At 36.9% G+C, this 24,651-nt stretch overlaps 1 protein-coding gene across 30 annotated transcripts in view; it reads right to left on the reverse strand.

The window, feature by feature from the left end:
• LOC105493186 (bromodomain adjacent to zinc finger domain 2B) overlaps nucleotides 1–24,651 on the reverse strand; it is a 412,599-nt gene that overhangs the window by 289,132 nt on the left and 98,816 nt on the right. Inside the window, exon 6 of one of the 30 annotated variants that reach the window (XM_071072835.1) lies at nucleotides 5,206–5,260. The exons of 28 other annotated variants lie outside the window; for them this stretch is intronic. The gene's annotated coding sequence lies outside the window, so the exon portion shown is untranslated. Of the gene's footprint in view, nucleotides 1–1,286; nucleotides 4,138–5,205; nucleotides 5,261–24,651 lie in introns of those variants that run through there. One more of the 30 variants, XM_071072838.1, reaches the window with a different exon arrangement.

Genomic DNA, 24,651 nt, shown 5'->3' on the forward strand with positions numbered 1-24,651 from the left:
CAAAAATTAGCCAGGCATGGTGGCAGGCACCTGTAATCCCAGCTACTTGGGAGGCTGAGGCAGGAGAATCACTTGAACCTGGGAGGCAGAGGTTGCAGTGAGCCAAGATCACACCACTGTACTCCAGTCTGGGCAACAAGAGCAAGACTCCATCTCAAACAAACAAAAAAACAACAACAACAAAAAACCACCCAGCAAGAACTGGCTATTGTTAATCATCCACTCAAAAAAAAACAAAAACAAAAAACAAGTAAAAGCTCCTCAAAAATAGGCCAGGTGTGGTGGCTCACGCCTGTAATCCTAGCACTTTGGGAGGCCAAGGTGGGTGGATTACCTGAGGCCAGGAGTTCAAGACCAGCCTGGCCAACATAGTGAAATCCCATCTCTACTAAAAATACAAAAACTTAGCCAGACGTGGTGGTGGGTGCCTATAATCCCAGCTACTAGAGAGGCTGAGGCAGGAGAATTGCTTGAACCCAGGGGCGGAGGATGCAGTGAGACAAGATCGTGCGACTTCACTCCAGCCTGGGAGAAAGAGCAAAAGTCCAATTAAAAATAAATAAACAAACAAACAAACAAACATATATGGGAATAGATTAGATATAAGAATTGAAAATTTTAAAGATAACAATCAGTGAAAAGATGCTTTAACTCAGGGTCTCAAAGCAAAATAATTTCAAAACGGTATGCTATTCCCTAATTGCAAAAATGGCGGGGGGGCATGGTGAAATGGAAAGAAGCAAATTTTTAGCAATCTCTAATAGTTCTTCTATTCACAATCTGGACTTTATCAGATTTACTTACATTTCAAGAGGAAAATAAAAAGTGTAAAACAGCACTTTTAAAAGGCTTCTAACTAGCTTTTAAAAATCATTTTTACATTTAAAATTTTTATTTTTAAACATTTCTTGAGTTGATAAACATGTAACATTAAATCTGCTTACATTTAATAGTATTTTAATGCATTCTTATCAGATTATAAAATCTATATCTCTGTTTCTAGGTTCACTTAAGTAGTATCTGTGAAAACATTTTGTCCACAGTGGGCTGACATGAAATAATATCAAATCTCATTGCCTAAAAAGTAGATGTTACTACTTATGAATAAAAATCACATTATAAACATTTAAAAGTATAACCATTACATAGAAATGAAAAGTTCTTTTCCAACTATTAAAAGAGCTCTTTCCTAAAAGCTTTCTAGGCAAGTGAACAACTCTGAAGCAAATGAAAATTAAGTTCCAGACTTTTTTTTTCTGATCAACAGGCTTCCATTACACACTTACTTCCATTAGAACAGGAGTTGTAATGGGACATGGCAACTACAGGTGAAGAGTTATCTCATTAATTTCAGTTGCTGGGTGTCTTGCCAGTTCCCCAGTCTACTTCTGTTTCTATGGCAACAAAGGTAGGATAAGGAAAACAGAAGGAACCACTTTCAGATAACAGCTAAGTGGGGAGAGTCAAAGTACTGAATGGCATATACAGTAATTTAATTTTAAGAAAATAATCTAAAATATTTTTTAAAAGAAGGAAATTGCAGTTCATACAACCTTAAAAATACTCAAAGGGAGGACACCTTGCCATTCCAATATTTTTCCTTGATTGTTTTCATGAAAACATATTTAAATTTTACTGATAACTTTTCTAGAAATTTGATTCCACTCCTACTATGGGTGGCCCAAAACCCAAAAAACAAAACCAGAAATTATCAAATGCCCAGATTCATTTTCTAGCAAAAATCACAGTACTTGAAGTAATGCTTTTTAAAAAATATTCTATCATATTTTGTGATCCTAGTTAGGAATTCACTTTAAACTCTTACTTTCTTTAAAATAATTGATTCTAACGTGGCCCTTTAAGCTAAGCAAAGCAGCTACATTTAAGTTCGAGACCAGGCTGGGCAACAAGGCAAGACGCTATCTCTACAAAAATTATTAAAATTAGCCAGGCATGATGGTGGGTGCCTGTATTCCCAGCTACTCAGGAGGTTGAGGCGTGAGGATCTGCTGAGCCTGGGAGGTTGAGGCTGCAGTGAGCCATGTTTGCACCACCAAACTCCAGCCTGGGCAACAGAGTGAGACACTGTCTCAAACAAACAAAAAAACAAAGAAAAAGAAAAAAAAAGAAATAGACCCATCTGTTAATATGAATCTTCCACATAGATATACTGTGTATCAATAAATTACATACAATGTGTCTGGAATGGACATTTCCTCAGTAGATTTACTAAGAAATTCTGGGATCATGTTAAGTCTGTAAATATTCAATATCATGAATTTTATTTATTCATTTATTTATTTATTTTTAGAGACAGGGTCTTGCTGTATTGCCTAGGCTGGTCTTAAACTCCTAGGCTTAAGCCATTCTCCTGCCTCAGTTTCCCAGTGCTGGGATTACAGGTATGAGCCACTGCACCTGGCCCAATATCATGACTTTAACAGATTTTTTTAAACTGCTTGTTCTTTTCCAAGTTGCTTTATATTCAAAATTATCTTCTTTCCTCTCTCACAACATTCCCATTCTCAAAAGAGACTGTCTCTCTCAATCTCATCCACTCACTTTGGTGGAAGCAAGTTGCCATATCAGACACAGCACCATGGAAATGACCATGTGATCAAGAACTAAGGCCTCCCACCAACAGAACAGGGACAAGGAAAAAAGGCCTGCCAAGGACTATATGAACTTGGAAGCAGATCTTCTAGCCCCAGTTGGGCATTGCAATGACTGCTGCCCCAACTGACAGTGTGACAGCCACCTCTTGAGAGACCTTAAGCCAAAACCACCTAACTAAGCCACTACCAGATTCCTGAACTACAGAAACTCCAATAACAAATATGTTTTAACCTGTTAAGTTTTGAAATATTTGCTAAACACAATTAGATAAATTAATAAAGTATCTTATTCATCTCTTTATTCCCTCTCACCCCAACACTGAGTTCCCTGCCTGGAGAAGATACTTAGTAAATAAACGACTAAGCAAAGTCTTAAGATTTGTGATGCAGTTTAGCCAAAACTCATGCCAAATGGGCCTACTCTACTGCCAAGGGAAACAAAAATTTAAGCCCCCAACTCCATATGACAACTAAAGTAATAAAAAGAAAATTCATGTTCACTTAATAAAACATATGATATGCAATCTGTGCCATCAGAGAACAAAGAGTATGGCCAAAATCTATATTCTCACCTTTATCTATCATTATTTTCCTTAGTGATCATGCAAACTTTGGCCAAATCTCTGTATTTTACCTTTGTAGAATCTGGAATGTACTTCTATGTATTCTATCAGTTGAAATCTTACCCCACTTAACAATAATGTTCCTGCGAGGAAAAATTATGGAAGACTTTAACAAAGGGAAAAAAAAAGATTATGTCCTATCTAGGGCATCATACCAAGTTATCTGTCCCTTTCAGAATTGTTTTGGGGGTTGTTTTTCATGGTAAAATACACATACCAGTAGTCCCCACTTATCCATGTTTTTACTGTGAGGTTTCAGTTACGAGCAGTTGGCCAACGTCCAAAAATAATAAAAGGAAAATTTTAGGAATCAACAATTCACAAGTTTTAAATTGTGTGCCATTTTGAGTAGCATAATGAAATTTCATGCCTTCCCCCTCCATCCTGCCCGGGACACAAATCATCCCTTTGTCCAGCATATCCACTCTATAAACGCTACCTGCCTGTTAGTTGTCTAGTTATTAGATTGACAAAACATAGTCATCCACTGGGGGTTGGGCAGCAACCACTGAGTGTCTTGGAACGTATCTCCTCAGGGACAAGGCAGGGACTACTGTAATATAACATTTGCCATTTTTGCCAGTTTTTTAAAAAGCCTACATTCTCCTATCCAAGTACTAACCAGGCCTGTCCCTGCTTTGCTTTAGAGATTAGAGATCAGGCACATTCTTTAACCATTTTTAAGTGTACAATTAGCTGGTATTAAGTGCATTCACAACAGTGTGCAACCTCCACCACTATCCATTTGCAGGCCTTTCAATTCTCTTTGAACTAAATTCTCAGACAATAAAAACACTGAACTTCCAATATTCTGCATGTGCATTAAAAAACAAAAAATAATTAGAAAAACTAAGTATTTTAGTTTTTAAGATCTTAAGAACCCAAGTTTACAAAAGAAAGGTAAATCTTTGGCAAATGGGACTAATTTAATAAATTCAAATTTTAAAAATGTATGGCTTTAACCAATCAGACAAGCTAGGATTAATCCTATATGTTTACAACATGAAACAGATAAATTTCCATGTTCATGTAAATTGAATCACTATTTTGACAGTTTTTTTTTTTTTTTTTTGACATGTAATCTTGCTTTGTTGCCCAGAATGGAGTGCAGTGGTGTGATAATAACATGCTGCAGCCTCCGCCTCCCAGGCTCAAGGGATCCTCCCAGCTCAGTCTCCCAAGCAGCTAGGACTACAGGTGCATGCCACCATACCCAGTGCATTTTTCGTAGTTTTTGTAGAGACAGGGTTTCCCCATGTTGCCCAGGCTGGTCTCAAACTCCTAACCTCAAGCTATTTGCCTGCCTTAGCCTCCCAAAGTGCTGGGATTACAGGCCCAAGCCACTGGGCACGGCCCAACAAATTTTTATTTCAACAATAAGTATATTTTGTAGCATGGTGGCTTGAAGATACTTTTCAGATCTTTAGGTAACCTAAAACCTTGGACTGATATAAAATAATTATTCAATGCATAATAACTTCTAATTAAGATAAAATACTGAAACATTGATTACTATGCATCATTTTAAACATACACTTTTTTTTTTGTTTTTCAAACGGAGTTTTGCTCATTGCCCAGGCTGGAGTGCAATGGCATGACCTCGGCTTCCCACAACCTCCAACTCCTGGGTTCACGCGATTCTCCTGCCTCATCCTCCTGAGTAGCTGGGATCACAGGCATGCGCCACCATACCTGGTGAATTTTGTATTTTTAGTAGAGATCGGGTTTCTCCATGTTGGTCATGCTGGTCCCAAACTCCTGACCTCAGGTGATCTGCCCACCTCAACCTCCCAAAGTGCTGGGATTACAGGCTAAACATACGCTTTTGTTTCTTGCTTTTATATACTAATGACAAGCTGTTTTAGGTCATGTTAGTGGAAGTGTCAATTTTTGCCACTTTAAGAGGTGAAAAAGAGATATGTGTGCTGTAAAAAGTGGTGGTGTGTGTGCTCATGAACTCTACTTGCCTGCTAAAATGCTGGTATATGACACAGTTCTCAATTATTCATCTCCAACTTTTCTCTGTAAAACAGAAATTAGTCACTTCAACTAAAAGTTACAACTAATATGATTCATTGAGATTTGTTACATAAGTTTAGCCTAAAGCTGCCTCCTTACATATTTTAAGTTCAGCCTAAAGGTTTCTCTGTACATTCTGAACTATATCTAACAAGTGGAGGTATAAACAGTTCATAGCCCACTCTTGTGCCAGTCACCCAGTTTTGGCAAATCAAATGTGGCTAATTGTTCCAACTGTGTTCAACCAAGGCAAACACCAAGCTGTAATCAATCCAGCTATTTCTGTACCTCACTTCTGTTTTCTGTATGTCACTTTCCTTTTTCTGTCCATAAATCTTCTTCCACCACTTCACTATGCTGGAGTCTCTGAGTCTACTCTGGCTCGGGAGGCTGCTTGATTCATGAACTGTTCTTTGCTCAATTAAACACTTAAATAAATTTGGCTGAAGTCTTTCTTTTACCAGACTATACCAGGAGCAATAGTGACACGGAATCACAGCTCGGAGTGTGCATTTATTTTCAAAAAGGAGTAGTATTGTTCTAAAGAAGGGATTCTTGTGCATTTTGGTCTCCTGGCCTCTTTATACTCTTAGGACTTGTTGAAGACTCCAAAAGAGCTTTTATTTTACATAGGTTGTAACTCTTGATGTTTACCATATTGGAAATTAAGACTGAGACATATTTTTAAGTGCTTATTTACTGTTCCATTTGAAGACAACAATGATTAATATATTGCGTATTAGCAAATTTTAGTTTTATAAAAATATGTGTGACACCACAGATCCCGTTAGAGAGAAGCACTGCCCTAAATGTCTGTTTGTTCAAGAATATAAAAATGAAGGACCTAACCTAGAAAGTAAATTTTATTTGTCTTGATTTATAACAGCTAACATAGAAAAGACGCTACCAAACATTTTATTTTTGTTCTTTCTCCACTGTTTTTATATTTTTAAATTTTTTATTTCCATAGGGTACTGGGGAATAGGTGGGGTTTGGTTACATGAGTGGTGATCTGTGAGATTTTGGTGCATCCATCACCTGAGCAGTATACACTGCACACAATTTGTAGTCTTTTATCCCTCAGCCCCCCTTCCCACCCTTTCCCCCTGAATCCCCAAAGTCCACTGTGTCATTCTTATGCCTTTGCATCCTCATATCATAGCTTAGCTCCCACTTACGAGTGAGAACATACAGTGTTTGGTTTTCCATTCCTGAGTTACTTCACTTAGAATAATAGTCTCCCATCTTATTCAAGTTGCTCCAAACGCCATTAATTAATATCTTTTTCATATGATGACTTCTTTCCTTCTGGGTAGATATCCAGTAGTGGGATTGCTGGATCAAATGATTGTTCTACTTTTAGTTCTTTAAGGAATCTCCACACTGTTTTCCATAGTAGTTGTACTAGTTAACATTCCTACAACAGTGTAGAAGTGTTCACTGTTCACCACATCCAAGCCAACATCTATTATTTTTTGGCTTTTTGATTATGGCCATTTTTGCATGAGTAAGGTGGTATCGCATTGTGGTTTTGATTTGCATTTCCCTGATCAATAGTGCTGTTGAGCATTTTTTTCTTGTTTGTTGGCCATTTGTATATCTTCTTTTGAGAACTGTCTACTCATGTCCTTAGCCCACTTTTTGATGGGACTGTTTTTTTTCTTGCTAATTCATTTGAGTATTTAAAATGTTCGAAACATTTTAAATTTTAGAAAATTTCACTCAACATTGATGGACTTGCTTCCTTAGAATACCAGTTAATTCCTTCATCTTCAATGTGAAAGGCTATTCTATACCTTCTGTGTAAAGTACCTAAATAGCAGAAATCCTGTATCCTAACAGAATAATTTTCTGTGCTTAGGTTGAGTTCATGATGTCCTTGATCATCTAAAGGAAAAAAAAATGAATAGGTTCCTCCTCAGGTATGAAAGAGGTAAGGTCTTACCTTTTAAAATTTTTTTTGAGATGGAGTCTTGCTCCGTTGCCCAGTGGAGTGCAGCGACGCAAGTCAGCTCACTGCAACCTTCGCCTTGCAGGTTCAAGCGATTCTCCCGCCTCAGCATCCCAAGTAGCTGAGATTTCAGGCATGTGTCACCATACCCTCAGGTGATCCGCCCGCCTTGGCCTCCCAAAGTAATGGGATTACAGGAGTGAGCCACCTCGTCCAGCCAGGCTTTCCTATGTTTTATTGTTACTCTGATTAAATAAGTAACCAAAGCTTGTTTCTCAGGCAGCCACGACTCTATCTCACTCAAACCCCAAATATCCTAACAACTCTCTATTTGTGTTCCCCCAGTCAGATCCTAAATATAGAAAAATAAAATAAAACTTTCACAATACACTAAATACACCAAACTATCTTTGAGATTTCCCAGTGTGCCTCAATAAGACCACATAGACCTATTTTTTTTTTTTTTTTTCTGAGATGGAGTCTTGCTGTGTCGCCTAGGCTGGAGTGCAATGGCACGATCTCCGCTCACTGCAATGTCCGCCTCCCGGGTTCAAGCGATTCTCCTGTCTCAGTCTCCTGAGTAGCTGGCATTACAGGTGCCCACCACTACGCCCAGCTCGTTTTTGTAGAGACAAGGTTTCACCATATTGGCCAGGCTGGTCTTGAACTCCTGACCTTGTGATCTGCCTGCCTCAGCCTCCCAAAGTGCTCGGACAACAGGCGTGAGCCACTGCGCCTGGCGAACTTACTCTTTCACTTCATAGAAAAAGAGCTGCTGGAAAGAACTGGGTGTACTTGATATGTTACTCTCACAAGAACTGCATGGGAAAAGTGTGAAATCAAGAGAGATATTTAGTTTTTCCTAGGTTAATATTATATAGATAATGTGTTATTAGTACAAATATTTCAGAAAACTTATGTTTTATGAGAAATCCCTGGGAATGTATCAATGTCTTTACTGTCCATTATAATTTTACTTTCGGAGGAAATACTGATCGAAAACTCAAGAAATAATTATGGGCAGGTGTGGTGGCTCAGACCTGTAATCCCAACACTTTGGGAAGCCGAGGTGGGTGGATTACAAGGTCAGGAGTTTGAGACCAGCCTGGTAAAACAGACCAGCCTGGCCAACATGGTGAAGCCCTGTCTCTATTAAAAATACAAAAATTAGCCAGGCATCTGTAATCTCAGCTACTTGGGAGGCTGAGGGAGGAGAATTGAACCCAGGAGGCAGAGGCTGCAGTGAGCCGAGACTGAGCCACTGCATTCCAGCCGGGTGACAAGAGTTAGACTCTGTCACATAAATAAATAAATAAATAAATAAATAAATAAATAAATAAAATATAGCTGTTAACTGGGTGTGGTGGCAAAAGTGAGACTCTGTCTCAAAAATAAAAAAAAATAAAATATAGCTGTTAACCGAATATGGTGGCTCATGCCTGTAATTCTAGCAGTTTGGGAGGCCAGGGAGGGAGGATCACTTAAGGACCAGCCTGGCCAACATGGTGAAACCCCGTCTCTACTAAAAATACAAAAAATTAGCTGGTCTTGGTGGCACACGCCTGTAATCCCAGCTACTCAACCTATTGAGCAACTGACATTTTACCTAAAGTGTCATATTTGAGAACTATGCTCACTTAAACAGGTATAACAAGTTACTTTTAAGGAACTAATGTCGACTTTACGAGCCCTCCCTAGAAAACTAGCCTGGTCCCTGTCTTACAGGGGCTCAGCCTTTTAAGTGATAAGGAAGATCACTTCCTGGCAGGCCACAAACTTAAGAAATCTGAGGGACTGCCGAGAATGGTGGCTCAAGCCTGTAATCCCATCATGTTGCGAGGCTGAGACAGGTGGATTACCTGAGGCCAGGAGTTTGAGACCAGCCTGACCAACATGGAGAAACCCCGTCTCTACTAAAAATACAAATTTAGCCGGGTGGTGGCTCATGCCTGTAATCCCAGCTACTTGGGAGGCCGAGGCAGGAGAATCGCTTGAACCTAGGAGGTGGACGTTGCCATGAGCCAAGATTGCGCCATTGCACTCCAGCCTGGGCAACAAGAGGGAAACTCTGTCTCAAAAAAATAAAAATAAAAAAAAGAAATCTGGGGCCACGCACGGTGGCTCACGCCTGTAATCCCAGCACTTTGGGAGGCCGAGGCGGGCGGATCACAAGGTCAGCAGATCAAGGCCATCCTGGCTAACACGGTGAAACCCCATCTCTACTAAAAATACAAAAAATTAGCCAGGCGTGGTAGCGGGAGCCTGTAGTCCCAGCTACTCAGGAGGCAAAGGCAGGAGAATGGCGTGAACTCGAGAGGTGGAGTTTGCAGTGAGCCGAGATTGTGCCACTGTACTCCAGCCTGGGCGACAGAGCGAGACTCCACCTCAAAAAAAATTAAAATAAAAAAAAAAGAAATCTGAGGGATAGTTGGGGGTACTATAGTAGGTAAAATCTGGTAGAATGTCCCAGGCTTGCTTTCTAGCCTGAGTAGAGGAAACATCAGTAATTTTTAAATGTCCTAGCTCAGATTCCTTAGAAAAAGTTACAAAGTTAATTTTGTAGCTTTAGTAGTTGTACACAGTGCATAGGCTCAAAATATGCACAAGTTAACTCAAGGAAGCCTATATGGTTAATTAATATTTTTGCACACCTATGTAAATAAGCCATACCTCATAATGAGACCAGCCTTTTGGGGGGGATCAAGAAAAATCTTTAAGATAATTATATGATCACATTGCTCCAAAAATCTTACCAGAACCATTCCTGCCAAATAATTCAGAAACAAATATAATTCCCTAACAAATTGAGGCATATATGATTATCCATAACAATCAAGAATATATAAATTAAAATAATAATATTCCCATTGTTTAAAAAAATGAAAAAATATTCTCAACTTCCAGTTGCAAGAGTATATAAAATGACACTAATTCTTCTGAGGGAGATTTTTGTGAAAAGAGCCTTTAAAATCTGAATAACATACATTCACATGATCCTGTCCCGAAATCCACCAAACAGGGCAAAAAGGACCAAAATTAGTGTGGGAACCAGGGAAAATACCAGTACTATTTTAATAACACTGATTCTATAAGCATATGCCCTAAGAGGGCAAAGTTCACAATTTAGTAAGTAAGAGAATATTCAGAAACGTCCTAATGCATAACTTTCATAGCTGATGTTTAGAATCATGGGGGGCCTATAAAGAGAAGTGGAGAATCACAGATCTTGGGACACATGTTCGCAGAGCAGAAAATAATAGAGCTACTTTTTTGGCCTCATCGTCTTTATTTTTCTCAACCTTTCATTAGGGTTGAGGAGACAGCTTTGAAGGTGAGGATCAAATCTGACTAAGCAGACAAAAGCTCTGACTCATCATACAAAACTCAGAATCCACAGGATTACAGAGAGTCATTCTCTCCCTCCTCCCACTCACATCTTCAGGTGTGCCAAGTTCTCCTTAAAGCAGGGAAACTGCTAAAATCAGAGTTCCACCCTCACATACAGAACAGCAGCAAAGATCTCAACAGACTCAGAGAAAAAGTTCTAGGAAAAAACATATGGAAACTATACTTCCTGTTGCCTAGCTCTTCTTGCCCCTTATTCCAAATATTTAAAATGGTCAACATCTATACCTGTAGCACAAATCATAAAACAAGGAACAAAAAAAAAAAACCCTTCAACAACACTGAGGTAAAAAAGCATTACCATGTTTCCCAAGCATTTAATAAAATTCAACTTCCTTTCCTGATTTAAAAAGTCTGCAGTATCACTTGCACCCGGGAGGTCAAGGCTTCAGTAAACCGAGACTGTGCCACTGCACTCCAGAATGGGTGACAGAGTGAGACCCTGTCTCAAAAGAAGAAAAAAAAAAAAAAAGGCTGGGCACAGTGGCTCACGCCTGTAGTCCGAGCACTTTGGGAGGCCGAGGCGGGTGGATCACGAGATCAGGAGTTCAAGACCAGCCTGGCCAACGTGATAAAACTCCGTCTCTACAAAAAATACAAAAATTAGCCAGGTGTGGTGGCAGGTGCCTGTAATTCCAGCTACTCTGGAGGCTGAGGCAGGAGAATCACCTGAACCTGGGAGGCAGAGGTTGCGGTGAGCAGAGATTGTGCCATTGTACTCCAGCCTGGGCAACAGGAGCGAAACTCTGTCTCAAAAAAAAAAAAAAAAACAAAAAACGAAGATAGAAATAGATGCATGCTTGCTTAACATGATCTTTAAAAACACGTATAACAAACCAAAAGGTAATACCATAAAAAAAGACTAAGTACTAGAATCATTTCCAAAGTCAGGAAAAGATAAGAGTGCCCAATGTTACCAATACATTGCAAATAGTAGTCAGCTTAATTTCATTCTTTATACAATAAAGTTACAATACTGAAGGTAGAAAAATTACCTTTATTTGTATATGATTATATATCTAGAAAACCCTAGAAAATCAACTGAAAAATTATTAAAACCATAAGAGTTGAATAATTCAATCAACAGTCAGTAGGATGTTTTGGGGAAAACTGGACTCTTTTGGAAAAAAAATAAGTTGGGAATCTAAACTTCACTTCTTTCACTTAAACAGACTCCATCATGCATAAAGATTTCAGTTTAAAGCAAGATAAACCTACGAGCCATAAGTGAAAAAAATGATACACTGGTCTTCTACACCCATATTTATCGCTATATTGGAAACAACAATCTAGCAGTAAAAAATTCCACCATACATATCAGAAATGGGAGTAAGAAACAGGAAGAGGAGAACTAAAAAAGATAACCTAGCATTGGTATGCTAGAGCTTGCTCATAGTGGCTCACAAGAGTCAACTGTTAATTCTTGGGAATTCTTGCAATCTAGTTGTTAAAAACAATCATTATTAATTAAATTATATAAACTTACAGTCAATAAATTATAATACGGTAATAAACACTCAAAACATCACTTCCTAATTATTTTACATTTTATTATTTATGCTGTAGGAAGTTATTTTACATCTATAGTATGATTATGATGAAAATACTATATAATGATTGTACAACTACATTTCTCAACTTTGTTCAGTTGCATTAAGTTGTAGGATTGAAACAGGCCATGGTGGCAGTATTTACACAGGAAAAGAGTAGACACTACAAATCAAGGCTCTCTTTGCCACATATACAAACCAGTTAATATTTTCCAGAATACCACTATATATAAAATATTCATATTCTTTGATCTAGCAATTCAATCGCTAAGAATGAATCCTACAGAAATAACTTAGAATAAAAAAAGCTGAGGGATGCTTGATGTTATTTCATTCCATCATATAATAACATATAGTGAGGCGAGGCACGGTGGCTCACAACTATAATCCCAACACTTTGGAAGGCTAAGGAGGGTGGACTGCTTGAGGCTGGGAGTTCAAGACCAGCCAGGACAATATAGTGAAACACAATGTCTAATAAAAATACAAAAATTAGCTGGGCGTGGTGGCATGTGCCTGTAGTCCCAGCTACTCACGAGGCTGAGGCAGGGGGAATTGCTTGAACCTGGGAGGCAGAGGTTGCAGTGAGCCGAGATTGTGCCACTATACTCCAGGCTAGGCAACAGAGCGAGACTCCTTCTCATAAAAAACAAAAACAAAAACAAAAAAACTTAAATGTCCTAAGATTGGATAAATTATTATACAGTCTTTTAAAATACTTAATGACAAAAAAATGCTCATGATATAATCCAAATAACTAATAAAGAGCTAATAAACAATGTAGAATGCAAAAACTACGTAATAGCCATTTTGTAAAAATACATAAATTTACATTTTAAAAATGGAAATTAAAACTTGTTTTATTTAAAATGCCATAAGGAGGCATTTCTGTTAAAAGAAGTGCTAACATTTGGAACTAGAACTCTCTGAAATTTCTTTCCTCAAGCTCCAATTTCACTACTATGCACTCCCACATTTTTTCTTTCCCTCTAGTTACAATAAAAGAGTATCCCTCATTCCAGTTCATGATAATCAGTCTAACATGGGTCTGGAACCCATTTCTTCCCATTTCTCACAGAATCTCTGAATTATATCCTCTGCCCCTATATCTTCAGTCCCCGGTTTAAAAAAAACAAAAAACAAAAAACATCTTCCTATATTTCCTTCCCAGAAACTACCCAATTTCTTTTCCTGCTCCTTACAAAAAAAACAAAAAACAAAAAAATACCCCACAACTATTTAAACATGTTTCCATTTCTATAGCTTTAATCCAAACCACTCCACTGAAACTATTAATGCCAAGGTCACTAATGTCCTTGTCACTTAATCCAGTGGATTATTTTAGTTCTTTCTTAGGTAATACCACAGAAGCATTTCACTCTATGCCCACTCCTGTCATTCTCATCTTTTGCAGGGATAGGTTCACGACACCAACCTGCTGTTTCACTAATGAACACTTTCATTTCAGTAAATATTTCATTTCAACATAAAACAAACTAATAATGCATATAGTAGCCTGTGAATAATAGAATTGTGAACATTTGAAATTTTTATCTTAATGCTTTTCTGTTTTTTAAAACTTTTATTAATATTTTATAGTGAAGAAATACACTTTTAAAGAAGAAAAGTCAAAGGACAATGAATATGATTAACTGTAAGAAGGAATAAGTAACTGTCAAGTTGTACAGCTGCATATACCCTTTTATCATAAAGAAGCAAATGACACAAATATGATATGGGAATTTATTTTTTTAAATCCAAGTTATATTCTCAAGTAGTTTTTTTCCCTTTCTTATATGTGTATTTTTAATTTTATTTTATTTTTGGAGATGGGAGTCTTACTATGTTGCTCTGGCTGGTCTCACACTCCTGGCCTCTAGTGATGTTCCCACTTCAGCCTCCCGAGTAGCTGGAATTACAGGTGTGAGTCACCATGCCCAGCTATTTTTAATTGACACATAATAATTGTACATATTTATAGAGTAAAATATTTTGATACTCAAATAGTTTTAATTTAGGCATCTAAAATGTAATAGAATTACTTATCAGCATAAGCCTGCCTTATCAAAGAAAGCAGTTTGAATACTCTCAATATATTTAATAAAATTGGTATTTTTTTGAAAGATTCCTATCACAAGAGGTTAAAACAAAATTACAACCAAAACATGACAATGCTTTAAAAAACTGACCTTTAGTTATCTAACTCAACATTCCTTATAACGGAAGTTTTAGAGAATGCAATATATCATGAAAATACGGTATAGGTAAGTGTCGATGGGAAGTTGGGCCTTAATATGAGCATAAAAGGACAGTTTTACTAGCAGAAAGGAATGCAAAATCATTAAATGTCAAAACATTAAAAATATGAGAAATAACTATAAAAAGTTTGGTGAGGAGGGCATTTTTCAGCTTAAAAGTAGGAAAATTACTTTTAAATCTAAAAAACTGCCAGGCATGGTGGCTCATGCCTGTAATCCCAGCACTCTGGGAGGCCGAGGTGGGCGGATCGCGAGGTCAGGAGATGGAGACCATCCTGGCCAACGTGGGGAAACCCCGTCTCTACTAAAAATACAAAAAAATTAGCCGGGCGTGGTGGCGGGGGCCTGTAGTCCCAGCTACTGGGGAGGCTGAGGCAGGAGAATGGCGTGAATTTGGGAGGCGGAGCTTGCAGTGAGCCGAGATCATGCCACTACACTCCAGCCTGGGTGACAGAGCGAGACTTGCTCTCAAAAAAAAAAAAAAAAATCTAAAGAACTGACAATATATTGCGTGTGTGCGCGCGCGTGTGTGTGTGTGTGTGTGTGTGCGCGTGTGAGACAGAGAGATAGGATGGGGGGTGGGGGAGGAGAGAGAGAGAGAGACAGACAGAGAGACAGACAGAGAGACAGAGACAGAAACAGAGACAGGATCTCACTCTGTTACTCGGGCTGGAGAATGCAATAATACCTCACTGCAGCCTTGAGCTCCTGGGTTCCATCGATCCTTCCACCTCAGCCTCCCAAGTTGCTAGGACTACGGGTGCATGCCACCACACCCAGCTGGTTTTTGTTTTTGTTTTTTTAATTTGGTGTAGAGACAAGATCTTGCTATGTTGACCAGGCTGCTCTTGAACTCCTAGCCTCAAGTGATCCTCCCATTTTGGCCTCCCAAAGTGCCAGGATTACAGGTGTGAGGCACTGCGCCTGGCTTGATGATTTTTATTTATTTCCATGGGTAGCTGTAGGATTATTTTTAGCTCACTTTTAAAGTGCTGAGATTGTAAATGTAGAAACAAACATGTATTTTTACCCATGTACATGTAATTACTTTAGTTGGTACCTGCAATATATTAAATGTTACTTGGAACAAATAAAATATTTGCAAAAATAATCTATTTCACAAAAGGTGTTTCATATTAAAATGCAAAAGGTCAAATTCAAGGTACTACATCATAGAACACTTCATTATAAAAAAAAAAAAAACAGCTAGGCTGAGTGGTGCATGCCTGTAGTCCCAGCTACTCAGGAGGCTAAGATGGGAGGATCTCTTGTGCCCAGTTCAGTCCAGTCTGGGCAACAGAGCAAGATCCTGTCTCTAAAAAATTAATAATAATGAAAATTTAAAAACAGTAAAATTCTGGTCACATTCAATTTAGCTTTTCTTCCCAGGCATGCCTTATTCCTACCTTCCCATTTCACACATAGTACAAAAACATTTTCACGTTTTTTAAAACAATTCTTCTCTTTTGTGAGTTTTGGCAAGTGTGCCTACGAACAGGCTTTCTGCAGGGGAAAGGACAAAGACAACTTTTATCTAACTGTCCAAAGTTATTACATGTTCTCTTCCTGGATCAAGTGTTTACTATTTACACTGCCCTTCCCTAACCCTTCAACTTTTTAGTTCAAATCCCCAAGGCATGACTACAGATAAGTTATTTTCCCAACAAGTCGCAGAAAATATTAATGACAAGGCACAGAAATTTAATGCTAAAATACTTACACCACTATGGACACAATCTTGATATGTTCCAAGAGGATTTGATTACCTAACAATGCTCCACTCTGACTGCATTTAGAAATCTTATTTAAAATTGTCTCCTTTTTTGTTGTTTCTGCCCAAACCCTAAGAACACTTAACTTTGGCTCCAAAGTAACTCCTCTTTTAAAATAAAGAGATTTGACCCACACCTCTGTCAGTTACTGTTGTCTTGCAGACCCTGTTTTTTTTCAGCATGCTGCACTAACAACCCAGAGAGGAAGAAAAGGTCATTTTGTGACTTACATACAGGCTGCACCTGATTTTTTCAAATGTTGAAGACAGGTTTTGGTGCTGCTTATGTCATCACAATGGTTTATGTTAACAGCAAGACATTACCCAAAGATCAGAAGCATGTATCAACAACCATGTCATCATAGAAACCAGAAAAGATCGTAAGTATGGCTTCGAACTAAACTTAGACACTAGATAACTTTTATTCCACTGTTTTCCATCTTTAATTTACCTCAAAACTTATCCTTGTACAAGATAAAAAATGGTTACATAAAAGTTTTAAGGTTTTCTTATGACAAATCTCTTGCAAGTAAATGTTCATCACAATACTGCAAATAAAACACATTTCATTAATATGCAGTAATAATGAATTTCATCATTATTATGATGTAGTAGTAATGAAGTTAGGAAAAGACTAACCACTAAAATTTATTGTCCTTGGCCAAGACATAATGTAAAAGATCTTTCATATATTTGTGTTTTGAAAATTTTTTAAATCTTTCCTTTTGCATACTCTTTTAGTGAGATTTCTATTTTTAGTGAAAACCAGTATTGATGTTATGAAAATAGGGGCTATAAATCGTGCTTTTTTTTTTTTTTTTTTGAGATGGAGTCTCACTCTGTCACCCAAGCTGGAGTACAGTGGCACTATCTCGGCTCACTGCAACCTGTGCCTCAAAAAAATAATTTTTGTATTTTCAGTAGAGACAAGGTTTCACCATGTTGGCCAGGATGGTCTCAAACTCCTGGCCTCAAATGATCTGCCTGTCTCGGTCTCCCAAAGTGCTGGGATTGCAGGCATGAGCCACCGCGCCCGGCCCTCCTTTTTGTCTTTACAGATACGCCCGTTACTAGCAGTCCAGCAGTCTGCTTGTCTTCTGCATTCATCCAAAGGAACTAAAAGAAATAAAGTGTTTTTTTGAGCCATAGCCATCATCATGGAGAAAAGGGATACACATATATCACCCTCTGTTCTCCACTCAATGTTCTTTTTTTTTTTTTTTTTTTGAGGTGGAGTCTTGATCTGTCGCCCAGGCTGGAGAGCAGTGGCGCAATCTCTGCTCACTGCAAGCTCCACGTCCTGGGTTCACACCATTCTCCTGCCTCAGCCTCCTGAGTAGCTAGGACTACAGACGCCCACCGCTGCGCCCTGCTAATTCTTTTTTATATTTTTAGTAGAGACGGGGTTTCACCATATTAGCCATGATGGTCTTGATCTCCTGACCTTGCGATCTGCCCGCCTCGGCCTCCGAAAGTGCTGTGAGCCACCACGCCCGGCCTACTCAATGTTCTTAGCAGGGGTGATCATGCATTAGGTTTCCAGAAAAACTATTCACAAAAGCATAGGAAAAGAACCAAGGAGAAGGGAGGGATTCTGGTTAATCTCAAAACAGAAGATTTAAATACCTCTGATCAGAAAGGGCGGTTTTGTCAGTTTTAACCCGGACTCCACAAAGAAGCCTATCATTGAAATGGAGGATTTGAAACTGATTGACCCATCTTCTCCAGAAAAAGCCAAGCAGTCAATTTTGAAAGCAATGGAGGAAAGGAAGGATCCCATGACATTTTCTTTTCCTTCTAGTGGAAGAGGCATGGATGGGTTGGGGTGACCTTGAAAAGGCAGAACCATCCCAGATGTCAAATGGACTGGCTCTAATATAGAGCTCTAGCTCTACATTTGTTCTATAATGGGCTTATGCAGTCCTTCTTTTCTTGGATCTTTTCTTCCTGATCTGTGAATATTCAAAATTTAATTGTTCTTGATCTAGTTCAATGCTACCTAAACCAAAGGGCCTTTTCTAATTAATCCAACGAGAAGCCATCTCTCTCCTATTATGTACTTTCATAAATTGTTATCCATAGCTCTTCCAGAGCATGCTTGGAGAGAGCATTCAATAAAAGCTTGAAGAATGAAGGTAGATGCCTCCTCCTTTTCCTATTATTAATACTAGAATACAAGTATATCAAATATGTGCAATTCTCCTCTGGTGGGTGTCACTGAGTCATTTCACTTTTTCAAACAATGACTAAATTTTTTGTTTTGCTGGGTTACTAACACAGTATAGAAAAATTCAGTCAGGCCAGGCGTGGTGGCTCATGCCTGTAATCTCAGCACTTTGAGAGGCCAAGGTGGGCAGATCGTTTGAGTCCACGAGTTCAAGAGTAGCCTGGGAAACGTGCTAGAACCCCATCTCTACAAAAATACAAAAATTAGCCAGGCAAGGTGGCATAAGCCTGCAGTCCCAGCTACTTGGGGGACTAAGGCAGTGGAGATCACTTGAGCTCAGGAGGTTGAGGTAAACTGGAATCGTGCCACTGCACTCCAGCCTGGGCAACAGAGTGAGACCCTGTCTCCAAAAAAAAAAAAAAAGTAAAAATAAAAATTCAGTCTATTAACTCACACTTCTTCTTTTCTAAATATAATTATTTATGTAATGAGAACCAGAAAAGGCAGACAAATAAAATCCTAAACCTCCATTTTAGTCAAAAACTAAGAACTCCTCTTCATCAAGAAGTGGGGAAGGCAGGGAAAACCAGATTTGTTTGAATTTTCTTTCCTTTATTCTGTGATGAGATGCTAAAGAACAGAGAAATAAATGAAAGGACAATAGTCAAAAGGGAGAGAAGAGGACATAAAATAATTTACAAAACGCCTGATGTAATCTCAAATAATGGGAAGTTAACTAATTACAGTTATGATCCTATGCAACTCAAAACTAAAATATAATGCATCATCCTTTAATAACCTTTGGATTTATTGTTTTTTAAAAAAGTACAGCCTACTATCAGCTAGATTAAATTTGGCCATATATTCTGTTATATTACGAACCTATCCAGCCATTTGTGAAGCCAAGAAAGAGTAAAATGCACTCTTAGGACTGGAACTCAACCTTGAAGTGCTGAGAGCTACTTTATCATCTAGTGTGGGGACAAACACATACATGCACATGTGAGCCTAACACCATGTGTGGAAACGCATCATTATAAATCACTCAGGTATTCACTTATTTTAACACACACAAATCAACACAGCTCCCTGTGATTCCTAAAAGGAGAGCTGAAATAGCATTTAACATTTTCTCCTCCCACCCTTCTCACTGAAAGCTTGAGATGTAAAGGTGTTCTCCTCTTCCCTTACAGTTATTACTGACAACATGCAGGAAACTATTATAGCTGTCCTAACTTACCAATACCATCTAAATACTGTAAGAGCCTACCTGTGCTTAATATTCCAAAAGTGACTCAAAATGCAAAAGAGACTCCTTATTAGATTCCTTCTAAAAAACTAGAGTAACTCTACAGTTTTAGGATTAGCATTATTCTAATCCAATTATAAAGTCCTGTCAATTTTCCCTTCTATCTTGCTTTACACCACCACTCATAAGCTAAAAGTATTATACTACTACTTTTCTACATATTAGATGACATTGTTTTAGACTAATTAATCACAATCTACTGTTAATGTTGTTTCCCAAAACTATGTATAACTATTAAAATATTATTAGCAATATTTTCAAATCAAGGATAATCCTGTTATTGATCTATGGACAAAATAATAAAACACATATTCCAAAAATTACAATAGTTGTAAAATCTAGGTTTGTTTGTTCGGTTCTGTCCAAGATTAACTATATGACAGGTAAGACATGACCTTTTACACTTGTTTCCTGCAATGCTTCTTCATTTTATTCAGCATTAAGTTTAAATTAAATATTTAAAATTGAACCTGTTCTGTGTTGCAAACACAGCTAAAATGAAGAGCTTCTGTAGCAGCAGTGACCAGATTTTAAATGCAGGTAGATCAATAAAAAAAAAAAAAAAAATCACCAAGCACAGGCTCCATGTGAGTGGAATGGTTTATAATAGCTTGCAAATGACTATGTGCTTGCTGTAACCAGCTGTTCTTAAATTATGAATATGCAACCAATTCATGTTAAAGCCAAATCCCAGCACTATTTCTACAGAGAAATCCCAGTAGTTTTGCTTGTTCTACATGTTAGCTCTGTTAAGGATACAAATAGCAGTAAGCTTCTGAACAAATAGGACCAAACTATTGGCATTTCATGCACTAGGTCCATTATCACAGCAGGGAATGTCAATCATTGGTACATTCCTATAACAGCTCAGGCAATATGACAATGATCTCGTAGGAAAAAAAAATCAAAATCTCTGCAGCATACTCAAAGTCCTTCTGACAACCTAATGCTTTCTTACTACAGCCAATCAGATTGTCAGACCTGACCTACTAGAAGACTTTCACCAAGCTTGAAATATTTAAAAACATCAATCATAAAAACAAAGACAGGACATTGAATTATACAGTATTAACCTCTAGGGTTTGCATACAAAGACCTTAGATTTATTTATGTCCTAGCGAGTTAAGAGCTTCAGTACACTGTTCTTTACACCAAACTGACTGCCAATTTGATGAACCTCTCTGCCCTCAGCAGGAGTGCACCATCTTTGATTAATGAGTGCATGTTTGTGGAAAAGTGTTAAGAGGAGAAAACAGGAAAAAACACACAATTATGTCTACACATAACTGAAGTACCAATGCAAGAATAGATTTATCTTCAAACCAAATGCTCCTTTTTCTTATATGCCATGCACACATGTGCACAACACAAAATTAGTAAAGGTTCATATCTATGTTGCCGTCATTATTATTATCCCCAATATGCAATAATTTTTATTTGAATGAAACGCATTCAAAAGCCAAAGTACAAGTTGAATTTTATAAATTATAAAAACTATTTTTAAAAATTAACTTTACCTTTTAAAACAAATTGAAATACTCTTACCTTATATAGTAAAACTTTATGTGGAATAAAAACTACATTTTCACCTCATACTCTTATAAAACCCTATTAATGTTAAAAACTCAATATTTAACTTGTAAATATCCATACTTTTAAATATTTTACATTTCAAACTCTATCATGACTGCCACAAATCAAATAGCACTCAAAACATTTAAAAGTCATATATATTCATTTACTTTTCCTGTTTTCAATAAAGATGTGGCCAATATTTTATAACTCAATATGCAGTTGAAAATGAATTAAATATATTTATTACCCATAATTTCATACTTACTACGGTCAACAGAAAAACCTGTAAATCGAAGTTTTAACTTTTAAAATGACCTTTCTATTGAGAATTACCTTCCTTTAAGAAATCTGATGCCTGAAAATTTCTCCTTAAACTACAGGATGTTTATGTGTAGTACAATTAAGACTATATTATCTCTAAAAATAAACTAAGCACCAGGAGTACTTAAAAAAAATTTTTTCACATTTCATACACAATTCAATGTACCATAATTTGATTTATATGAATATCTACCTCAACAAAAATATGTTATGAGTAAATACATTTCTTAAATATTGAGTCATAGTCAAAGGTAACAGAATTATTTTCTTTTTAAGGAGTTGTATGGCTACTATATAAAAAGGGTTGAGGCCGGGCGCGGTGGCTCAAGCCTGTAATCCCAGCACTTTGGGAGGCCGAGACGGGCGGATCACGAGGTCAGGAGATCGAGACCATCCTGGCTAACACGGTGAAACCCCGTCTCTATTAAGAAATACAAAAAACTAGCCGGGCGAGGTGGCAGGCGCCTGTAGTCCCAGCTACTCGGGAGACTGAGGCCGGAGAATGGCGTAAACCCGGGAGGCGGAGCTTGCAGTGAGCTGAGATCCGGCCACTGCACTCCAGCCTGGGTGACAGAGCAAGACTCCGTCTCAAAAAAAAAAAAAAAAAAAAAAAAAAAAAAAGGGTTGAGAAAGCATAATGCCTGAATATAAATCTTAGCTTTAGTCACAGTAATGTACAACCTATTTAAAAGGAAAATGTCTCTATAAACTCATGATTTCAGGAAATCATAATTCTGGAATCAGTGGCATATTAAAAGTGTTAAAAATTTATATTGTAGAGAAAGTTTTGAGCAAATTATATATTCTAATCAATTTCATATTTTATTTTTGTAATGGCAAACTATTTTAAGTGTTACAAATGTTATGCTCTTTGAATAATTATTTAAATGCCTAATACACCTAAAGACCTACAAATTAAAAGTCAATAAATACTGGGACTAGAAAAATTCTCTTAACATAGTAATAAACTGTATTACATCCTTAAATCTTATTTACATGTATTTTTTTTAAATGTGTTTTTCTGTGTTGGGATTATCACTTTTCATTCTTCCTCTTTTCTCCCTCCCATTTCCTCTACCACCAAAAAACACCATGCAAATAATTAGAAAAAGTAGAATATGTGTAGGCACCAATGGGATGACACCATTTTAGTATCACATATTTAGTATCACACCATTTTAGTATCACATATTTAGTATCACACATTTTAGTATGATAGCTGAAACTATCAATAAAAGTTATAACAATAAAACATAATTTCAATTTTTAAAAATCATTGAATGTCTACAGTAAATTATTTTAGATCATAGTTTGTATGAATTTTTAAATAACATTCTAGCCTCATTATAAAGAAAAATTAAATACAAAACTGCCTCTTTCCCCAATAATTATTTCTTTTCTTTTCTGATTACCTCCTACAACAAAAGTTTAAAGAAACGGCCAAATGGATTAACATTTATTAAACAGGGCAGCAGTATTTTTAAAACTTCATGGTACAAAATACTTAATTTTATGTAACCAAAAAAACTCTTAAAATACCTAACTAGGTAACTTAATTAATCCCCCAGGAAATCAAATATATTAATAATCACTAAAACTTGATGGCATAATTCCTCTTAAGGGTCAAAATCACCATATTACTTTGTGCTAAATCATATTTCTTCTTTTGGTAGTTCTACTCAGAAACTATAACTTAAAATCCCTTCTCTGAGAATCCTTTAAACCTAAAAGTAATCAAGTTCCAAAATATACTTTCACTAATTCAAGGAGATAAGACAGAAATCCTGAACTTTCATGCAACTGTGATATCCTACATCTTGTATAGTAACACAAAAGTAGCAACAAAGACATTAACAATTGCAGTTCAAGCTGGGAGTGACTGTTCTGTTTCAATTCAATGACACCACTAATGGCTTCTTAGCAGCTCCATGAAATCAACCAGCTGTCAAGTTGATGCATCAGAAGGAACAGTTATGCACTCCCATAAGAAAAAGCAACACATCAGGATGTTTGGCAAAACATCTGCTCCTTTACACTGCAGTTCTATAATAAACATGCAAACAAAGAAATGGGAGAAAGGGCAACAGAATTAAAATTCTAAGGTTTCCATTACAGTCTTATGTGCATTTTAAATGAATGGCTTATAAAAAATAAAAACAAATTTCTACGAAGTTGAATACTTTAAGCTATTCGAAATTTTTTGAAAATGCTAAATATAATTACTCAGAGACTCTTCTAGAAAGAAAAAACTGCGTAAGAATCCATCTATTCTAAAAATTCAAAATAAACTATATTCAAGTAAAATCAGTATCATACTGTTATGTACAAAACTCAAAAATTAAAACTAAAATATATCCTTTCTTCACTTAATAAGTATTTCATAAATGATGCCAGCAGTATTCCAATAAATGCACTTTCAAGACTGAAGAGTTTAGAAGTGTTTTTTCATTAGTGTTTGCAAGAGTACATGGTACTACAGTTCGGCACTAATTTAATATGTGAGAACAGTGAAGCTACTATTATCTGGATTTTAAAATATGTACCCATTCCTATTTCTCTCCAATCATTGTAAGAACACAATATTAAGTTCTCATAAATAACTTTTTATTTTTAAAGTATACAATTTGATTTCCTAAAAAAAAAAAAAAACATCATCATCATAGGTTTAAAATAATTTTAAATTCAACCACTTGTTTCAAATACTTGTAAAAATTACTTTTTTCTATCTGAACCATACAAGTGTCTTAATGTTGTCCAAATTATTGATTATGCAGCACAGTGACAATAATATGTACAGTGTTTACAATAGGTGTGAGACATCAAATGTACTTAACTACCATTTTCTTAAACTGCTTATCCTCTGTTGCTTGCCATTTATAATCTGCCAAATCTTCTAGTCCTTTGTTGCATGTATAATTTAGAACCATCTGTTCTATGTGCTTTTAACTATTTAAACATTTTTCACCTACCTACAATTCACATAAATGGCAGACATTCAACTTTCTATATAGCATATTACATGAAGCAAATTCCTGGATAAATAACACCAAAGAAGACTGCTACAGAAATAAAAACATACCATATAGA

Source organism: Macaca nemestrina, chromosome 11, assembly GCF_043159975.1.
Source record: "Macaca nemestrina isolate mMacNem1 chromosome 11, mMacNem.hap1, whole genome shotgun sequence".
Lineage (NCBI taxonomy): Eukaryota > Metazoa > Chordata > Mammalia > Primates > Cercopithecidae > Macaca > Macaca nemestrina.